This window comes from Rattus norvegicus, chromosome 18 (genome assembly GCF_021556685.1).
Source record: "Rattus norvegicus strain SHRSP/BbbUtx chromosome 18, alternate assembly SHRSP_T2T, whole genome shotgun sequence".
Taxonomy (NCBI): Eukaryota; Metazoa; Chordata; class Mammalia; order Rodentia; family Muridae; genus Rattus; species Rattus norvegicus.
In genome coordinates this window covers 32,841,816-32,860,654 of record NC_141551.1, presented here as the reverse complement: position 1 = coordinate 32,860,654, position 18,839 = coordinate 32,841,816, and the positions used below count along the sequence as shown (strand labels likewise).

Sequence of the window (18,839 nt, the reverse complement as noted above, 5' to 3'; positions counted from 1 at the left end):
CTGAAGGGTTTGGTGCTTACCTTTCTTTTGGTGATGTGCAGTATACCTTTGAGTACCATAAATACTAGTCTGTAGGAGTGAATGCTCTAACTGGGCACCATATGGACTTCTCTGTGTTCAATTAATTGTGGAGGTTATCAGCAAGATGGCCTTACTGCCCATTTATCGAAAGCCACCAATAGCCATGACAAGCTTTCTGGGGTTCCCATGGGAACTGATCAGCTATAACCCATTTCTGGAACTAGGAACTTCATTTGGTGTCAAGAGATGTCCAATTGGAGCTCTATCTTCCTATTATTTAGGAATTTTCTTTAAATCAACTTCATATATGCACATATAGGGGCATCTATTGTAATTTCCATATGAGCCCTCAAATAGACATTAGTTTTAAATTTCCTATCCCATACTTTCTGCCTTGCCCCTCTCTTCCCTTCTACTCCATGTTTGATTCTCTGATTCCTGTCCCCCCCCATCATCAATCTATAACAACTAATTCTAGTTTCCCTTCCCATGACACTTTTTAAAGCAGTAAACAATAATCTGATTTTTTTGATACTTTTTATCTCTGTATAGACCTGCCTGGATGTAGGGAACTTTATTGGTGATAGAAGAGAGAACATGTTTCACTGAGTGCTTCTACTTCTCAATATCTGAGATTGGAGAATCTAAATTCACAATGCTTTGGCTGCTGAGCGGAGTCAGGCACTCTTCATCAGCTAAGGACCTCTCCTCCCCTTGTATTCCTTCTGGATTGGGTCATCCAAGGCTTCTCATTCCTTGGAAGTGGAGTAGGCTATGGAGTCAACCATCCTGTTGCTGTAGCCAAATCCTTTGTCATATCAGGCAATGACTTTGACAAAGTGTGATTTGAAAAAAGTGTCATCGCTAGCATCAAATGTAGAAGAATGGTTGTTGTTGTTAAAATTATATGAAAAAAATTAGTACTCAGTAGAGACAAAGATACCTTTTAGAGGGCCCTCTGTTGCATCATTGACATCTTACTGCCATCATGTTTGACAGCTTTTTTCAGGCACAGCATAGATTCCTGGTCATTACTTTGAAGGTAGGAATATGGGAGACCATGCCATTGAGCTTCCTGTTCAACATTGGAATGATCTTGCCCAAAGCTTAGCACTACTATTAGATACAGGGTTGATATTCTTGGAATCTTCACCACTATGATGTTGCTTTCCAAAGTGATAATAATGTCATGGACTCAGGTCGGGTGTCTTTTCTAAAATGCTGAAGATGACATTTACCTAAGCAGGGGGGTGGGGGGCAGTGAGGGGAGCATAGATGACATTTACCTAAACAGGGAGGGCAGTGAGGGGAGCAGTTTATGGTGCAAGAGGCATTGCTAAATTTTTAAGTGTTGTTGGAAAGGTTGTCATACTTCTTATGGTTTGTACCCATCACAAACACAGTAACGTCAATAGAGATGGCTAAAATGAATTCTCTTTGGCTCCTCCCTTAAAGTGTGGTTTTCAGTGTTATCTATGGTATTAAAGACATCAACACAATCTATGATATACTTAACGCCACCATTACCCTATTAGATATTGAAGGACCTTACTCCTAGAAGTGGGAGACGGCATCCCATTGGTCAAAGTTCCTGGTTTCAGCCTTGACTCTACCCTAAAATTTGCTCTGTGCAAAATCATACTGGAATATGAAGACCATGTAGTTAAGATAAAGGAAAGAAAGGAACATTGATGGTAACTGTGTCCACTTCAGCAGTATACAAGGCAATCCTGGCAAACAGGTGTTCTGTACAGCAAAAATCTTCAACTCTGATATTCACCATTTTCCATGTTTGCAGCACTGATGAGAAAATGTGCTTGCTTCTGGAATGGATAGGCAGGCAGATCATTTTCTTCCATTTATATGAAGTACATAATAGATAAAACCAATATATGCTATCACAAATCAGGATAATTATAGTCACTGTTCTGTGGAAAAGAAGTTTGCAATTATTTAGATATGCTGAATGTTTATGATACTAGATATGTTAATCACCCTGATTTTGTCATTACATACTCTGTTAATATATCAAAACACAATATTTTATCCTATAAACATTTAGATCATTACATGTCAATCAAAATTAAAACCTCAACTAGAAAAAGCCAAGGTACTTTATCCTTAAAGGAGAGATGAAGGGTTTGCAGGGAACACAGGAGATTCTGTGACAATGTATCTATCTGACTCCTTGATCTGCATTCTGTCAATACAGACCTATAAACTGTTATTATGCTATTTATGGACTGTTAATTGTTTTATGTGTATTAATATTCATATAAATTTATGCTATAAATATATGCATGTATAATACATTGATGAATTTTTAATACACTGATGAATAACTATAATTTTCATCCTTATAGGTGCAATCTAATACAGTAGAAACAAAACACAATTGAACTCAGGAGATTAGTATTCTTATTTATGTAATGATGGTCAGATAATCTAACTGAACTACAGATTTTATACCTGAAATAGGGAAATTAAAAGATGGTTATCAAGTTTAAGGTAATTGCTTGATGGCAAAGTTCTTGCGAAGTTATGCAATGTTATAATAAGTACGTTATGACATGCAGAAAAATCCTTGCAAATAGTTAAGGTGCACTTAATACTCAACACAATTATAGGCATAGAGAAAAGATACAGTTCTATTATTGAAGAGTTGATCATAGCTGCTAAATTATGTAGTATGGCAGAGGTACTCACCTCATCGAGGTCACAGACATAAAATTTCCATTCATCACTTAACAAATATTTGTTTCAAGTCCTTGACATGATTTCACTTGTCTGAGAACAGAAAATGTAGTCTGCTGCATTTCTTAATCATGCATTCCATGAAAGAGAGAGATGAGTTACATTTGAAAACTCTCAGCCCAAACATTGGACATGTTGCTCCCCCTTTCTATTTATAAGCACCATTTACCTAAACAAGACAAATTATAATAGTGGATATCTCTGAAGTTGGTGTTAGTATCATTAGAAATAAAGCCTGTGTCACATACTTCTTACAATCTGAAAGTCAGTATGCAGAAGCTACAAGTTGTTAACAATGTCATGGGCCTGATATCCATAGGCTTATGTGGGAATAGTCTGATTGTCATTGTAAAAAATGGCTGGTGCTATCTAATTGAAACTATTATTAATAAGACTTGTTCCTTAACTTACTTTGGGTTGGCATGAAAATGACTTTATTTAAAGGGAAAATAAACTGTATCAGCTTGTTAATCTCAAATTAGGCCAGTCACTGGGTAGCCTTTCTTTCCCTCTCTGCTCCATTTTTCGGTCCCTGCATTTCAGAACAGGAACAATTCTGGGTTAAAAATTTTGAAGATGGTGGTCTCTTCCAGTTCTCTTTCCACTATTGGATATTTTGGCTAATGTCATCTTCACTGAGTCCTGGTAGTCTCTGTTTTCAGTTTTAATATTTCAGAAGTTTTCACTTCTGTCAATATTTAACTAAGATACATGAAACCCACTTAGAATAGAAACAAAATAATCACAGGCGGCAGAGGGAAAGAAGAGACTGGGTGGGACGGGGGAGGAGAAAAGGAGGGCAGGATCAAGTACAAGGAGAGGCAGGAGGGATGCCCAGAGGGCCAGGAGAATAAATCAAAATATGCAGTAGTGGGAGTCGGGGGGCAGAGGGAACCTCTAGAAAGTCCCAGAGACCTGGGCTGTGAGAGGCTACCAGAACTGAATGAAGATGACATTAGCTGAAATGCCCAACAGTATAGAGGTGGAACTGGAAGAGACCACCTGCAGCAGATAGACATGGCCCCCAGTTGAGGCAAGGAAACACCCACCCATCTTAAAATTTTTTAACCCAGAATTGTTCCTGTCTAGAGAAAATGCAGGGACCAAAAAAATAGAGCAGAAACTGAAGGAAATGCCATCCAGTGACCACCCCAACTTGAGATTCATCAGATATGTGCACACCAAATCCTTACACTATTACTGAGTCTGTCCTCTGAGAGGTTCTACCAGGAACTGACTGAGACAGATGCAGAAACTTATAGCCAACCACTGCACTGAGGTTGGGGGCCAATATGGAAAACTAGAGGAACGACTGAAGGAACTGCAGAGGATTGCAATGCCATAAAAACAACAGTGTCAATTAACTTAAAAAAAGAAAATATTTAATATTGAATACCAGCCTAGTTTGTTCAACTTTAAGTCCTTCTATTTTTTTCCTTAGTGGTTACACAAGAAAATCATATGCAAACTCTAATACATGCTGTGACTAAGGATAGAAACTACAGCTTGCATTTTGGCCTTTCTATTATGATTCAGCAGGTTTAGAATTACTAGCCATGATAATCCATCATTCTGTGGTCCCCATAGTAGCTATTTTGCTGCTATTGCAAGGAAACACACACACAATATGCAAACTATTGGATGTGACTGTAGTCCAATACGATTTTATTTTTAAAGTTGGTTTTAATTGAGACTCAGTTGCTGGTATAGTTTGCTGGCCCCCAGTCTAGAAGAGACTGATAGTGATGATGATGAAATTGAAATAACTAAAGCATTTGAGAATAAGCCATTTGGGAGGTGTCATACAGAACACAGTGTAATGGGACACTTAGAGCATTATAAGATAATATCATGCACTGCTGTTTTACAGATTGAAAAACCACATTTCTAAAAATACTAAAAATATTCCCCAACTACCTGTAGCTGGAATGTATCTGATTATAACATTCTTAAATTTTCTGGCTGTTCTCACTGACTTAAAATTGTTCCATCACACTTACAGTTCTAATGTGATATTAATCTTTGACACTGTTGTAGAAATCACTTTCAGAAAATACTCTTGTCATCCATTCTTCATCAAGTACTTACCCTAATCTTGGGGCTGCATAAATCTTTGTGAGCATAGAGAGTCCCATATGGGAACTCTTGCTCAAATTCTAGAACCTCTAGTCTTTGACGCTTGCTTTAGCAGATATTAAATAGAAATTTTAAATGAGTTTTAAAGTAGGATGAAGCAGTTGATGTACTTAGCTGCATGGAAGGAAATCACTTTACTGTTAAAAAGATAGGATTTGGTGCCCTTTGATTCAGGATTGGAGTCCCTGTAACATCAGACTTTCTTTTGAAATCACTCTGGGACTTATGTGTCAGATGTGGATACAGTTCAAAGTCTCCCTGAGTTTTCTCAAGAAGACTAGTAACAAGACTCAATAAGAGGAGTTTGGTGACTGTAACACTCCTTGACAAGGACCGATTAAGACAGTTTTTTTACTTGGATTTTCCTTCAGTTAATGTCAAGAGTGAATAAAGAGCCATGTCTCAGGCTCACTCAGAGTGATGGGTCCAGCAACTGCTGTTGTATTTGAGAACAGACAGTGCCTCACCATAGTGCAGTAACTCGGGGCTACGTGATTACTTGTCTCTATTGCTCTAGTGAAGCAGTGGGTTTTATGGAATGTGGGGAAAATAATTCAGGAAAAGCAATGACAGAGAAAAGCCAGGATAAGTATGAGTTCTGTATGATGTCACCAATGACTGATAGTACATGGAGCAAATTAAGTGTATTTCCAATCAGAAAATTCAGATCTTATAAAACTATGATAATTTTACAGACCCATAAGAGGGGATGGAATTCACACAGAAATAAGCACAGCTGAGTTCTAGAGCATGAAATTGTTTTATCTGCCTCATAAGACAAAATTGTACATGGAAGAGAATGATCCAAAAGAAATCTTTGTTTTCTAAGTATACATCTCCAACCAGAATTATGAGAGAAGACATGATGATTAATTAACTCTAGACTGATTTTAGACTCATGGTGATATATTTCTCCCATTGTGATGCTCAAGCCAGTTTGTTTCTGCATAAGTAAGAATGAAATTGAAACAGAAAAGATCTGCTGGACCAAAGATGAGCATTTAGGTGATAAATTACACAAATTGTTACCCTTGAATTAAATGGTATCAGGGATTAGGTTCTTCCTGAGCATCAGCACATGTTACAGAGAGTACCAGATGTGCAGAACTCTGACACATTAATGCTTCCATAATATAGTGTGGAATGATTGAATGTAACCTCTGAATCCAGAGTATGTGAGTATTATAGCCTAACCAAATGAAGGGAAATTTATTTCTGTCTCTGTAATGTATACTCCTTGGATAAGAAACTCAAATCATTCTAATATGTCCCTCTGGGGATTATTATGAGGATGAAAGAGATATTTAATGATGAAGGAAAAGGAAACCTCTTCAATGGAAGGGAAGAAGTCAAGATGGCCAAAATTAAATTTCCCTATACCTTCAGAATCAATATTTTAAAAATTAAGATAATTATGAAAGGAAAAGTATGTGACTTAAATATTATATGGGTATATCATATATAAGTTGCTGTATCAACTAATATTCCTTACTAAGTCAAAAGAGAGTCTCTCTTAAGAGTAGAAGTATTAGCCATCGTAGAAAGAGCAGCACAGCTGGCCATCAGAGTCACCAATCCCAACGCCAGGCTACGCAGCGAAGAGAATGAATAGATGGCTTGTGTGCCTGTTTTGTGTTCAAATAAAACCACAAAAACTGCAAAAAAAAAGAGTAGAAGTATTTAAGTTTGGATATTTAAATGAGTACTTGTAACTTTGCTTTAACACTGATAAAAATCATGTATATTAGTTGGGAAGGATAAAATGTAAAGATTTAAAACCTGGAATGAACTATGGACATTATATGAACAAATTTTACTATGACCAAAGCAAGGTGCATAAATTCAAGTAAAGACTAAAACTGATACAGTGACCATCTTTCCTCCACAGTTTAGCTGACTATTCATTTAATGTTGTGTAAGTATACACAGACGTATGGGTAGTATATGTATGGATAGATGGAGAAATAAAGATAGATAACGAATGGAGTTAAATTGTACAACACAAATTTAGATAAATGCATAACTAATCAAGAAGGAAAATTGCTAACATTTTTCAGGTCTAGGAATATAGACAGAGGAGCATTCTCATATGTATGGTTCTTATTTCTCCAAAATATTTCCAGTGTTGATGATGGTGCCTTGTCATAGTTATGAATGCTATAGAAAGCTTACTAGTAGTATAAATCCATAAAGGCTAGCAGGTATTTGATTTAGAAGCACAGGTTTTTTTATAGTACTAAGGTCAGCATGAACTTAGTGAGCCTGCTACTAGCCTTCTATAAAAATGAAAGCATTCAAGACATGAAAAGGAAGAAGGAATGCTGAGGAGGTTTTTATTATTAGTTTATTGATTTAGCATAACTACAGGCTAAAGGAATCCAAGGAAGAGCAAAGGCAAGTCTTTCCTAGAATGTTTTAGCAATTAGTATGCATCAGAAAAGATTGCCAAGTGACAGAGTCTTAGATTGCCATTCTATATATCCAAACCTCCTAGATGTCTAATATTATATGGGCTAAGAGTGATGACAGGTTTAGATAACTGTTCGATAATTACTATCTTGGGGAGACAAGAGCAGTGTGCCTTATTGGAACCTCATTTGTGAGCAAAAAACCAGCATCTCTTAGGAGAGTTGTTAAAGCCTTTTTTAATACTCAGAGGTCAAATGAAAAGAAAGTGGATACTTGACTTAGAAGCTTTAGGTAGGTTCTGGCCTCTTAAAATATTATAACCGAAGGTAAGTAAAATATTCAGAGGAAAAGTGTTTTGTGAGTTAACTAATTTAGAGGATGTCAGTGTTCATTATTTAATAATGAAAAGCCTTAGTGATTATACCTTTTTTTTTTTTGGTTCTTTTTTTTGGAGCTGGGGACCGAACCCAGGGCCTTGCGCTTCCTAGGTAAGCGCTCTACCACTGAGCTAAATCCCCAGCCCCGTGATTATACCTTTTTAAAGGAGTTTCTGAGCCACGGTATTCATCCACATTATATAATTAAGTTATTAAACCAATCATTCTGCTACCTTGGAAATATCTCAAATCACAAATATCCATAGGCATTCTGAGGTATGCAAAGGCACAAACTGGCTCTTCTAAGAGGAGTTCTGGAAATATCTCAAACCATAACTATTTATAAACACTGTGAGATACGCAAAAGCACAAACTCACTCTTCTAAGAGGAACTGCAAAGTCTGCTGAAAGCATGTATCATGACCTATCACTGACAGCATTTACACCGCAGTCAGAACATGCCCAACCATCAGGCGTGAGATGAATACTATTTAGGAAAAAAATTACCCCAAGTGAAACAATGTTGAATAGTTCTTTATGCCCCCATATATTAACAGAACCCCAGTGACTGTGATTGCTTGTAAAGAGGCACCATAGTCAGCTAGAAACTGTCTGAAACTGTTGCAGTTAAAAAAAAAAAAGGCGGCGCGACAGGTTCTGTTCTTACCACTCCACGCTTCTCTCCCAGGCTCTTTCTGACCCAGGCAATCCCTCTCTTGCTAGTTCCAGCTCTGTCGGGCCATAGGAACTAGCTCTAATTTATCTAAATGGCTCCACACTGCCCCCAAGTCCTCTCTGACCCAGGCGGGCCATTCCGACATGGCACCTTGCTACTCTGGTCCCTGGAGTTAGTTCCAGTACATGTGGAGCCAAATGGAACTAACCATAATTTATCTCTAATTAGTATCTCTCCCGGCGGCTCTCTGCTAGCCTCGAACTCTGGTTCCAGCTACCCGGTAAAATCAGGGCTCTAAAATTCTAGCATGGGCTGATCTATCAGGGCTCCCTGCCATGGACTCTGTTCACACTCCCAAAAACCCAGTGAAATCATGACTTAATAAACTAATTTATCAATCAGATTTATACGCTAAATTCTCAATCCACAATACATTCTCAGAATGAACTCCTAATTGATAAGGATATAAACCACCCACCTAGATAAGATAAATTTGCCTTCAGAAATCTATTCCAAGTATTTTAACAATTCAAGACCACCTGGATCTGGGTCATCTTTCTCCATCTCCATCTTGATTTTCCTCCCTTCTCCTTCGCGCCCACCTTACAAAAGCTTTGTCCCCACCTTATTTTTTATTGTCCAATCATGACCGTGACCTAACTTGTGCCACTCCTCACCTACATATAGACATCAACCTACATGAAACACTCATGTAAATGTTCTATCCAATGATAAATAAACCTGTTAGCACAAGTCAATGTTTCTGTTAAAAATAAAATGAGTTTGATGGATACAATCTGGTGATAAATATTATACAATATGATGAAATTAAAATGTGAGAGAAGTTACCTTAGGTTGTCAACTGAATACCTGACAAAATTTAATACATGACTGGAGAGGTGACTCATGGTCAAAAGGACTAGCTGTTCTTCCAGAAGTCCCAGGTTCAACTCCCAATACTATATGACTGCTCACAATCTTCTGTAAATCCAGTTCCAAACAATATGACAACCTCTTTTGGCCTCTACATATATCAGGGATTTACATGGTGAATAAACATACATACAGGTAAAACAACCCACACATATAAAAGAAATAAAACATAAAAACTGTATTACTGACATATTTGAAACTGTAATATTATATTTGCTTCCTTCCTTAAAAATTACATTCCATTTAAGTAATGTTAATTTTTAATGGAGGATTTTAAATGAAACCATCCTTCTTTTGCTCATGTAAGTACTATCAAATCAACAAATAAACAGGCAAATATGTTCAGAGCAACACACACGAGCAACACTCACAGAAAGGAGGTACGGAACAGATACAATCCTACGAGGACACTGGCCTTTTATGTTTCTGTGATTAGCAGGATAGAATGGAAACCAGAAAGACAAAAAGTTCTTCCTAAGTTAACAAGTGATGAAACAGGGTCTAAAAGTTTATCCTCTATCAGCCTAGTTGCCAAAGGGGGGAGATGCAGAAATACTGAGTTTACTTGGGGATAAGGGAAGATCTTCAGACAGATATATGGGAGCCTTCATCTCGTGGATGTGTTCAGAAAGACAAAGGGAAACAGGGGTCTTAAAAATAAAGTGAATACAGATAAGAAATGAAAACACTGATTCTATGGGCGTCTTCTAGAAAATAATGGTAGTTCACAAATGGGAGAGCTTTTTTTACATTTAGCTAATGGTCCTTACGCCTCATGTAGATCATTGAAGAAAGGTCTTGCTCTAAGTATGTGTGCATGAGAGAGCAGCAGAGACTTTGAATAGTTCTTCTCCTAGGCATATAAACACGAGGACGTGTGCCCTGCCTCGATTCTCTGGCTCTGCTTTGTTTGGGGCTACACAAGTAGCTGCATCCTTAAATAATAGCTTTCTTACACCCCGGTTTTTTATCATGTACTTACTATAGGCTCATTTATGATATACAAATGTACTCTTACACCTTTTAATTCCTCATTGAAAAGAGAATTTTTTCATACAATATAGTCTGATGTTAGACTGCCCCCCCCCAACTCCTCCCAGATCCACCCGACATTTAAATTTAAATTTTCACTTACATAGTGTTAGGATATTTGCTGATGACCCTCATTAAATAGGAATGACAAACAAGGGTCTAAAAATGGGGTTGAGCTTAAGGAATGGCATCCTGTGTGTTCACAGTCAGATATCATGAGACACATAAGGAATGGTGGCATCCTAAGGTACTGAAAGAATAGAGACAAACTGGGATCATCTGGAATGCAAGGGGCACCTGATGTCTCTCTACACAAATATGTGTTACTTCCTATGTTATACCAATTTGTTTTGTGGGGTATTTTTTTTTTGGTAATAATTATGATTTAGTGCTAGCAGTTTGTTCTAATCCTAGCACTTTTCTATCAGTTGATGGATCTGCAGGACAGGAGAAAAGCAAGGTCTATCTACAAGTGTTTAGGAAGAAGAGATAGAAATTGTCACTGAGGGCAGACTGAATTTCTCTTGAGTTCTGACAGGATTTCTAACCTAAAGGAGAAATGACTTGGCAATATCTAAAATGAAGCTGAATTAAAGCTAAACCTAGTTGTATTAATGAAGGAGGCAATTCAGGGCAATTCATCAGAATGTTAGCACACATTTATAGTTTTCCAATGTATAACCCTAAGAAAGATAGAGTGGAAGCATTTTGTCTTCTAATTAACCAATGGTACCAATAGAGGTTAACCAACTTCCTGTGCCACATAATTCATACCTTTAAAGTCTCTACGACTCTTCACTTTCCCATGTGAATTAACAGTTGGGAAGAAGCTCAGCGTTTGTCTTAGCAGTCTATTGTGATTATGAGTGATTTGTGGTCCAAAATGGAAATGATACCATGCACTGTTGTCTTCATGACTTCTGGGAAGAGGCAATTTTCCAAATCACTAATCCAGGGACAGTTTTAAATCTCTTGAAACCTCCCTGTTCCACTAATATTTTGTGTGTAAGTCTCAGATCCTTTGGTGATCCAGATTTACTATTTGACTTGTTTAATATCTGTTTAATGATTATAATATGATTTGGATATTTGTATTTATTTGTTTCCAGGGCTCTCATTTCTAACTGACCTAGAAATAATGTTTGGAATTCTGGTCCCTGGTAAGTAAGAGATGCCACAGCTCTCCTCCTTAAGTGCTTTTCTGATTCCTCTGCTGCTATCCCTCACATTTAAGCAGGACTTTGAGAGCAGACCCATTCTCCTTGAAAACGGACAGTGATGAGCTGCCTGTGCATGTCCTGTTAGAAACATGTTTCTCCTGGCCTGCTTCACAGAGTAGTCGAGTGCCATACAGAAAAGTGAACCTCTTGCTTGATAGAAAGAACTTACTAGGTATACAACTGTATCTCCCTGAGAAATACTTAAAACCAGAGCCCAAAATAGTCTAGATTAATGGAGATCATCACTGAGGATTTATATGGCATCAACATTTTCTGCTTGAAATACTGACCTTTTTTAACTATCTTTTAAATTTCTGCCCTTGGAAAGTATGATCATGGTGTTTTTCAGTAATTCAATTTTATTACTAATATGTATAAAACAATGTAAGCATGAACAAAAGAGACAAGGAGTGAAAAGAAATCCTTATAGCCAAACAAACCACAGTTTACAGCTTGTAGAATGTGATTAAATCCCATCCAACATTATAACACAGTAAGACTCAAGTTAATCATGTATACAAATACAATCTGATTGTCACATTATCATGAAATATAAGCCAATAGGTATGTGAGAGAGCACCTGTAGAAGACTGTCATAAGCACTTCCCTAGAGCTTAAAAATACATTAGTTAGAGGTTAAATGACCCTTTACATGGGTAAACCATTTTCTTGTGTTTCTAGAAAAAAAGAACGTTAATGTTTTCCACAGCAGATATACTAAGATCTGCATCACCCAATGGGTTAGTCAAAAGCTTCTGTGACAAGAGAATCCAATAATGTTGGGGAAAACATTAAGTACTCAAGGATTTTGTTGAGCAATAGACCTACTGGATAATAAATACAGTGATAATATTTGGATAATAAATTCATGTTCAGTTATAGCACATACCATAGTAATATAAATTTATATAATATAACTTCATGTTTATATCTCTCAAATTAAAGCAAAGGCTTGCCAAAATCTTTTCCTTTGTTTTGTAGACTTCGATTCAATTTGTTCTCTCTCACACTCTCCTCTTCTGTCTTCTCTTTTTTCACTGTTTCAACCATCCTTCTAAAGACTACTAAGCTGTTCAATAATTTTCAACTAACCATTAAAAAATTCTACCAAGTCCAACTTAAAAATCTTTACTATTAAGGTGCTTTTTTTTCAATCCTGCATTTGTGGAGACAGAAATAAGAGTATGAGATTCTCTCAATAGAATGTGAGCTTGTAAAAGCCTATGGTTGCCATGAAGTATTAATGGGAAGACATGAACTTAAGTATACAAAGTTATTGGGCATTTGTAGTATGTGTCATTGTTCTGGGTGCCAGGACAAATAAAATGCATCCACATGAGAGGTAGAATGAAGACATTACTTCTGTTGATACACTTCCCAAACATAAAAGTTAGACTATCTTCAGAGAAGAAAATCTATTTCGTGAGTGCAAACACAACCCTATTTGTTTCTGAGACAGGAAACATTGACTCATTACTCTACACCTTACTTCTGAGGCCAAGTGGTCTCTTGTGCGATCCGTCATATGGTATTCCCAGCAGCTACTGACAACTGGAATCAGCACACAAACTGAAACCTCTCCGTCACCCTTTCATTGAGAGTGCAAGTGTCAGACATTTGAAGTTAATTCTTTCCATAGTTATCTAAGTACGGGCTAAATAGGTTTTTCTTTTTTTCCCTGCAGTTGTTTTTGCTACTTTTGGTAGTTTTTCCTGTTTGTTCACAATTTACTTCATGTCTACTGTGTTTAAACATTTCCAGACTGCCTTTTCTACTGTAATTGCCCCCATGCTGCCCTTTCTAATTCATGGTTTATAATTATCACTGTTACTTACACTCACACACATGTGTGTGTTCTCATATATATATAGATATATATGTATAGCCAACTGAGTCCATTTATATGACCCCTTTTGTATACATGTTCAAGACTGACCACTTGAGATTAGATAACTTGTCAAGGAGGCTTGTCCCTCGAGAAGACCAGTTTCACCACTCTCAGAAGCCATTGATTATCTGACTCCTCCTCTGTGGTAGAACTCTGTGAGGTTGCTCCCATCTGCATTTAGATGGCTGTATTGTTGAGGTTTAATGGGTACTTTATCCTATAAAGAAGCCTGGAACTCACAGCAAAAGTCCTCCTGTTTCTCTGGCTCTTGAAATCTTTCCACCGGCCCGCCTTCCACCCAGTTTCTTGAGGCTTAGGTGTTGCAGTTCCAATATAGATCTGTCATTTGAGGTTTCAGAGCTCTATAGTCCATTTTTATCTGCATTTTAACCAATAGTGGATTACCATGATTGTCTCCATCTGCCATAAAAGGGAGCTTCCGTTGATGAGGGATAGGAGCTACACTTATCTGTGGGTACAAGGATAAGCATTGAGAATACAGATAAAAATTACACTGGGATAAGGAATTGGCAGTAGTAGGTACGCCTCTGGGGTCCTTGACTACTGGGCATAGGGAGTTGGCTAGATTTAGAGTTTCAGATGTGAATTATCTGCTATTCAGCAAGCCTGAAATCCAATTAAACAGCTGTTGGTTACTCACAAAATAAAAGTGCTGCAGCTACACTGTCAGGGTCAGCTGATTAGGCAGGATCGTGTAGTGGTAGGCTTTACAGTTGGTTAGAATGTTTGATCACTGTTCTCTCTGGCAGATACCATAGCGCCTTCAGATAATACAGGAGCTGGTCCTCAGGGAGGGTACTGCAAGGTCAGTTCCAATTTCGCTACTGCAAGTCCTGTGTCTGCAGCATGTGGAGCAGAGGTCTTAGCTTTAAGCTGTGCAAGGTAACTGGAGGCAAAGGCAATTGTCTATATTATTTTGGGGGTCTCTTGGATTCTCCTGACTAACAACTTCAAGGAAGGTTTCCTATGCCTGACACTGGGGTTTTCATTAGATCATATGTGACTCTTGGGGAGAGCAATAACACCCATGTGGTTTAACTACATATATCTACATGTATGTATGTATGTATGTATGTATGTATGTATGTATGTATGTATAATTCTCTCTTAAGTTTCATGACTAAATCATTTCAGTCACTTTACAGTTTCTTTCATCTTCCTTAGCCCTTGTATTCAACTTCATTGCTATTTTGCTTTGGAAGACCTCTGGAGTGTTTTAAAAATGGAAGACCTCTGCAGACTTAGCTAACAAAACTCTGCTGGTGTATTTATGCATTTGTGTGTGTGTGTTTGTGTGTGCATGCATGTGTGCATGTACACATGTGTGTACGTATGCGTATGCATGCGCATACATATGTGCATGCATGTAAGCACATACCCACACTAATCAACATCTACGTATGTGTAGGAAAGCAAAAAAGTATATCATTTTGAAAAATACTTCATGCTTCTAATATACAATAAAGTATTCATATAACTTTCCATGTTCTGCACTGAGGATTTTGTTTTTCACTCATCTCTCCCTGATTATGAGAGAACTTATCTCTATGATGTAAATCTTTCCTCTATATGTGTCCATTACCACCACACCCCAGACATTTAGTTGTATCTTACCACTAAGAGCATTTCCCTCCATTATTCCTGTCTTTACAAACGCAAGCACAAATGCTTTCTATGTAATGCGGTACTCTCTGATTAGGCATGGGATGCTCTCAAGGTGAAATGACAGAGCTCTCTGACCTCAAGCTTTCTATTAAACTTATCTTGATTATTAAAGTGAACACTTGGGATTTAAAGGACATGGTCAGGAGAAAGAATATGTGACTTTCTTTGTTTTAATCTATATGCAAATAATTGCATTTCTAAAACAGTCTTATTTGATTCTTTATGGTCATAATAAAATAATATTAGTAATTTTTAATTCTTGGGTACATATGATAATATATGTGTGTATATTAGTTTTTTAAAAATTATATACTTTTAAAGAAAGCCTTTGTCAGTAAACACTGTTTCCAACTCAAAACATTTCCCTGCATTCTATATGATATATCAACTGATGTATCTGTTCCCTCTGGAAATTTGGTTTCATGGCCATGAGTTTAAATACTAGACCACTTATCTTTTTGATAACAACCTTGGGTTCTTTCTTGACACATTCTAAGAAACAGTAACACCTGTAGTTCACAGATGAGCAGCTGACTGCATTTTATAAATCATTGATTGAAGGTTTCTTGAATAAATTTTCTTCTTTGCACATCTATCATCTTCTGAATCATAGAGTAAAAAGAAATAGGAAACATGCTCCAAAGTTTTAAGTTAAGGAGGATGCAGGGGTTTGGATGAGTATGGACCATAGCTCAGATGCTTGAATATTTTGTTCCCAGCAGGTAGAACTATTTGGGAAGGATTAAGAGATATGTCCTTGTTAGAGGACATATGTCACTGCACATGGACTTTTAGGTTTCAAAAGTTGATGCCAGGTCCAATCTTGTTCTGCATCTGCCTGAAGATTTCTGACTAGATGTGAGCTCTGTGCTACTGATCGAGCTCCAGGCCTGCTTGCCTGCCTGCTTGCCTGCCTGCTTGCCTGCCTGCTTGCCTGCCTGCCTGACTTGACTGACTGCTACCATGTGTCCTGCCATTGTGGTAATGGACTGATTCTTTGAAACTGTAAGCAAGCCCCCAATTAAATGTTCCTTCTATAAGATGCCTTGATGTCTTAGGGCTTTTATTGCTGTGAAGAGACACCATAACCATGGTGATTCTTATAAAGGAACACATTTAACTGGGTCTGGCTTACAGTTTCATGGGTTTAGTTCATTATCAATCATAGCAGGAAACAAAACAATGTGCAAGTAGATGTGGTGATAGAGAAGAAACTGAGAGTTCTACATGTTGATCCTCACACAGCAGGAGACTGCCACCTCAGCTTCCTTCAAGAATAGGAGACCTCAAAGTCGACTTCCACAATGACATACTTCCTTCAAGAGGGTCACACCTACCCCAACAAGGCCATACTTCCTAATAATTCCATTCCCTATGCGTTAAGCATTAAACCACATGAATCTATGGGGACTACTTTTATTCCAACCACCAGATTGATGTTGTCTTTTAACAGAAATAGGACAGTAATTAAGACAGAAGGAAGGTACAAAGTCTGAGGGCTGAGGGCTACTGGACGTTTCGACAACTGCCTACCCGCAGCTTGAGAGCCCTGCACCGACTTTTGTGGAAGTATGAACTGGCTGTGCAGCTTTCCTTCCTCGTTCCTGCAGCAACCATATCCACCACCAAGAACGCTAACTCAACAGCTGCCCGGCTTAAGAGATTCAAGAACAAGGGGAAAGACAGTACAGAAATGCGGCGCCGCCGAAGAGAGGTTAATGTGGAACTTAGGAAAGCTAAAAAGGATGACCAAATGCTGAAGAGGAGGAACGTCAGCTCATTCCCTGATGACTCTACTTCTCCACTACAGGAAAACCGAAACTACCAGAGTACTGTAAATTGGTCTGTTGAGGACATCGTTAAAGGCATAAACAGTAACAATTTGGAAAGCCAGCTCCAAGCTACTCAAGCTTCTCGGAAACTGCTTTCTAGAGAGAAGCAGCCTCCTATAGACAACATCATCCGGGCTGGTTTGATCCCAAAATTTGTGTCCTTCTTGGGCAAAACGGAGTGTAGTCCCATTCAGTTTGAATCTGCTTGGGTGCTCACCAACATTGCTTCTGGAACATCTGAACAGACCAAAGTTGTGGTGGACGGAGGTGCTGTCCCAGCATTTATTTCTCTTTTGGCATTTCCCCATGCTCGCATGAGCGAGCAAGCTGTATGGGCTCTTGGAAACATTGCAGGTGATGGCTCAGTTTTCAGAGACTTAGTTATCAAACATGGTGCAATTGATCCACTGTTGGCACTTCTTGCAGTTCCTGATCTGTCATCCTTGGCATGTGGTTACTTACGGAATCTTACCTGGACACTTTCAAACCTCTGTCGAAACAAGAATCCTGCACCCCCCCCCCCTTAGATGCCGTTGAGCAGATCCTTCCTACTCTAGTTCGACTCCTACACCGCAACGATCCAGAAGTATAATCAAACTCCTGCTGGACCATTTCCTACCTGACTGATGGGCCGAATGAGCGCACTGAGATGGTTGTGAAGAAAGGAGTTGTTCCCCAACTTGTGAAGCTTCTAGGAGCTACTGAACTGCCCATTGTGACACCAGCACTGAGAGCCTTAGGGAATATTGTCACCAGAACAGATGAACAGACTCAGAAAGTGATCGATGCAGGCGCACTTGCAGTCTTTCCCAGCCTGCTAACAGACCCCAAAACTAATATTCAGAAGGAGACCACATGGACAATGTCGAACATTACCGCCGGGCACCAGGACCAGATACAGCAAGTGGTGAATCACGGCCTCGACCCATTTCTCGTTGGTCCTCTCTAAGGCAGACTTCAAGACAGAAAGAAGCTGCAAGGGCTATAACCAACTACACCAGCGGCAGGACTGTTGAACAGATTGTGTATCTGGTTCATTGTGGAATAATAGAACCTTTGATGAACCTCTTGAGTGCAAAAGATACCAAAATTATTCAGGTTATTCTTGATGCCATTTCAAATATCTTTCAGGCTGCAGAGAAACTAGGTGAGACAGAAAAGCTCAGTATAATGATTGAAGAGTGGGGAGGCTTGGATAAAATTGAAGCACTACAGAGCCATGAGAACGAGTCTCAACATGGCCTCATTGAACCTAATTGAGAAGTACTTCTCTGTGGAGGAAGAGGAAGATCAAAATGTGGTGCCAGAAACTACCTCTGAAGGCTTCGCCTTCCAAGTTCAGGATGGAGCTCCCGGGACCTTTAACTTCTAATGTCCAGCCAAAGCACAAAGTTGTTAGCTATGTGCTATGCTATGCTGTGTTCTCACAAATTTGTCTTACTGTTCCTACTAAGAACTCTTTTTAAATGTGGTTTGTTATTGTAGCACTTTTTACAAAAGAAACTACACTCGAGCAGTTATAAACTGTACATACTCTGTGAAGCTGTCATCTGAGTTTATTTCTATGTGGAATTTCGTACCCTGTCGTGTCCTGTAAATAAAGATTAAATTCCATTCTTCAAAAAAAAAAGACAGAGGGAAGAAGAGATATATTTCCAATACACAGTATAGAACATTTAATTTAAATAGTCACTGAATAGTCACAAATACATCAACTAAAAGATACTTATTCATTCATGATCCTTAATATATTGAAAACTTTACTAAAAATATTACTAAATACTCAGTAAACATTTGTTTGTTCTGTACTATGTATGTCAGGTTCTAGATTGTGTGCTTGGAAAACATCCATTGAGTAGTCTAAAATATAAATAC

At 38.2% G+C, this 18,839-nt stretch overlaps 1 pseudogene; it reads left to right on the top strand.

Annotated features, from left to right (window-relative positions):
* The first annotated feature begins 15,146 nt into the window (after nucleotides 1-15,146).
* Kpna1-ps4 (karyopherin subunit alpha 1, pseudogene 4) lies at nucleotides 15,147-18,395 on the top strand (annotated as a pseudogene).
* The last annotated feature ends 444 nt before the right edge of the window (nucleotides 18,396-18,839 follow it).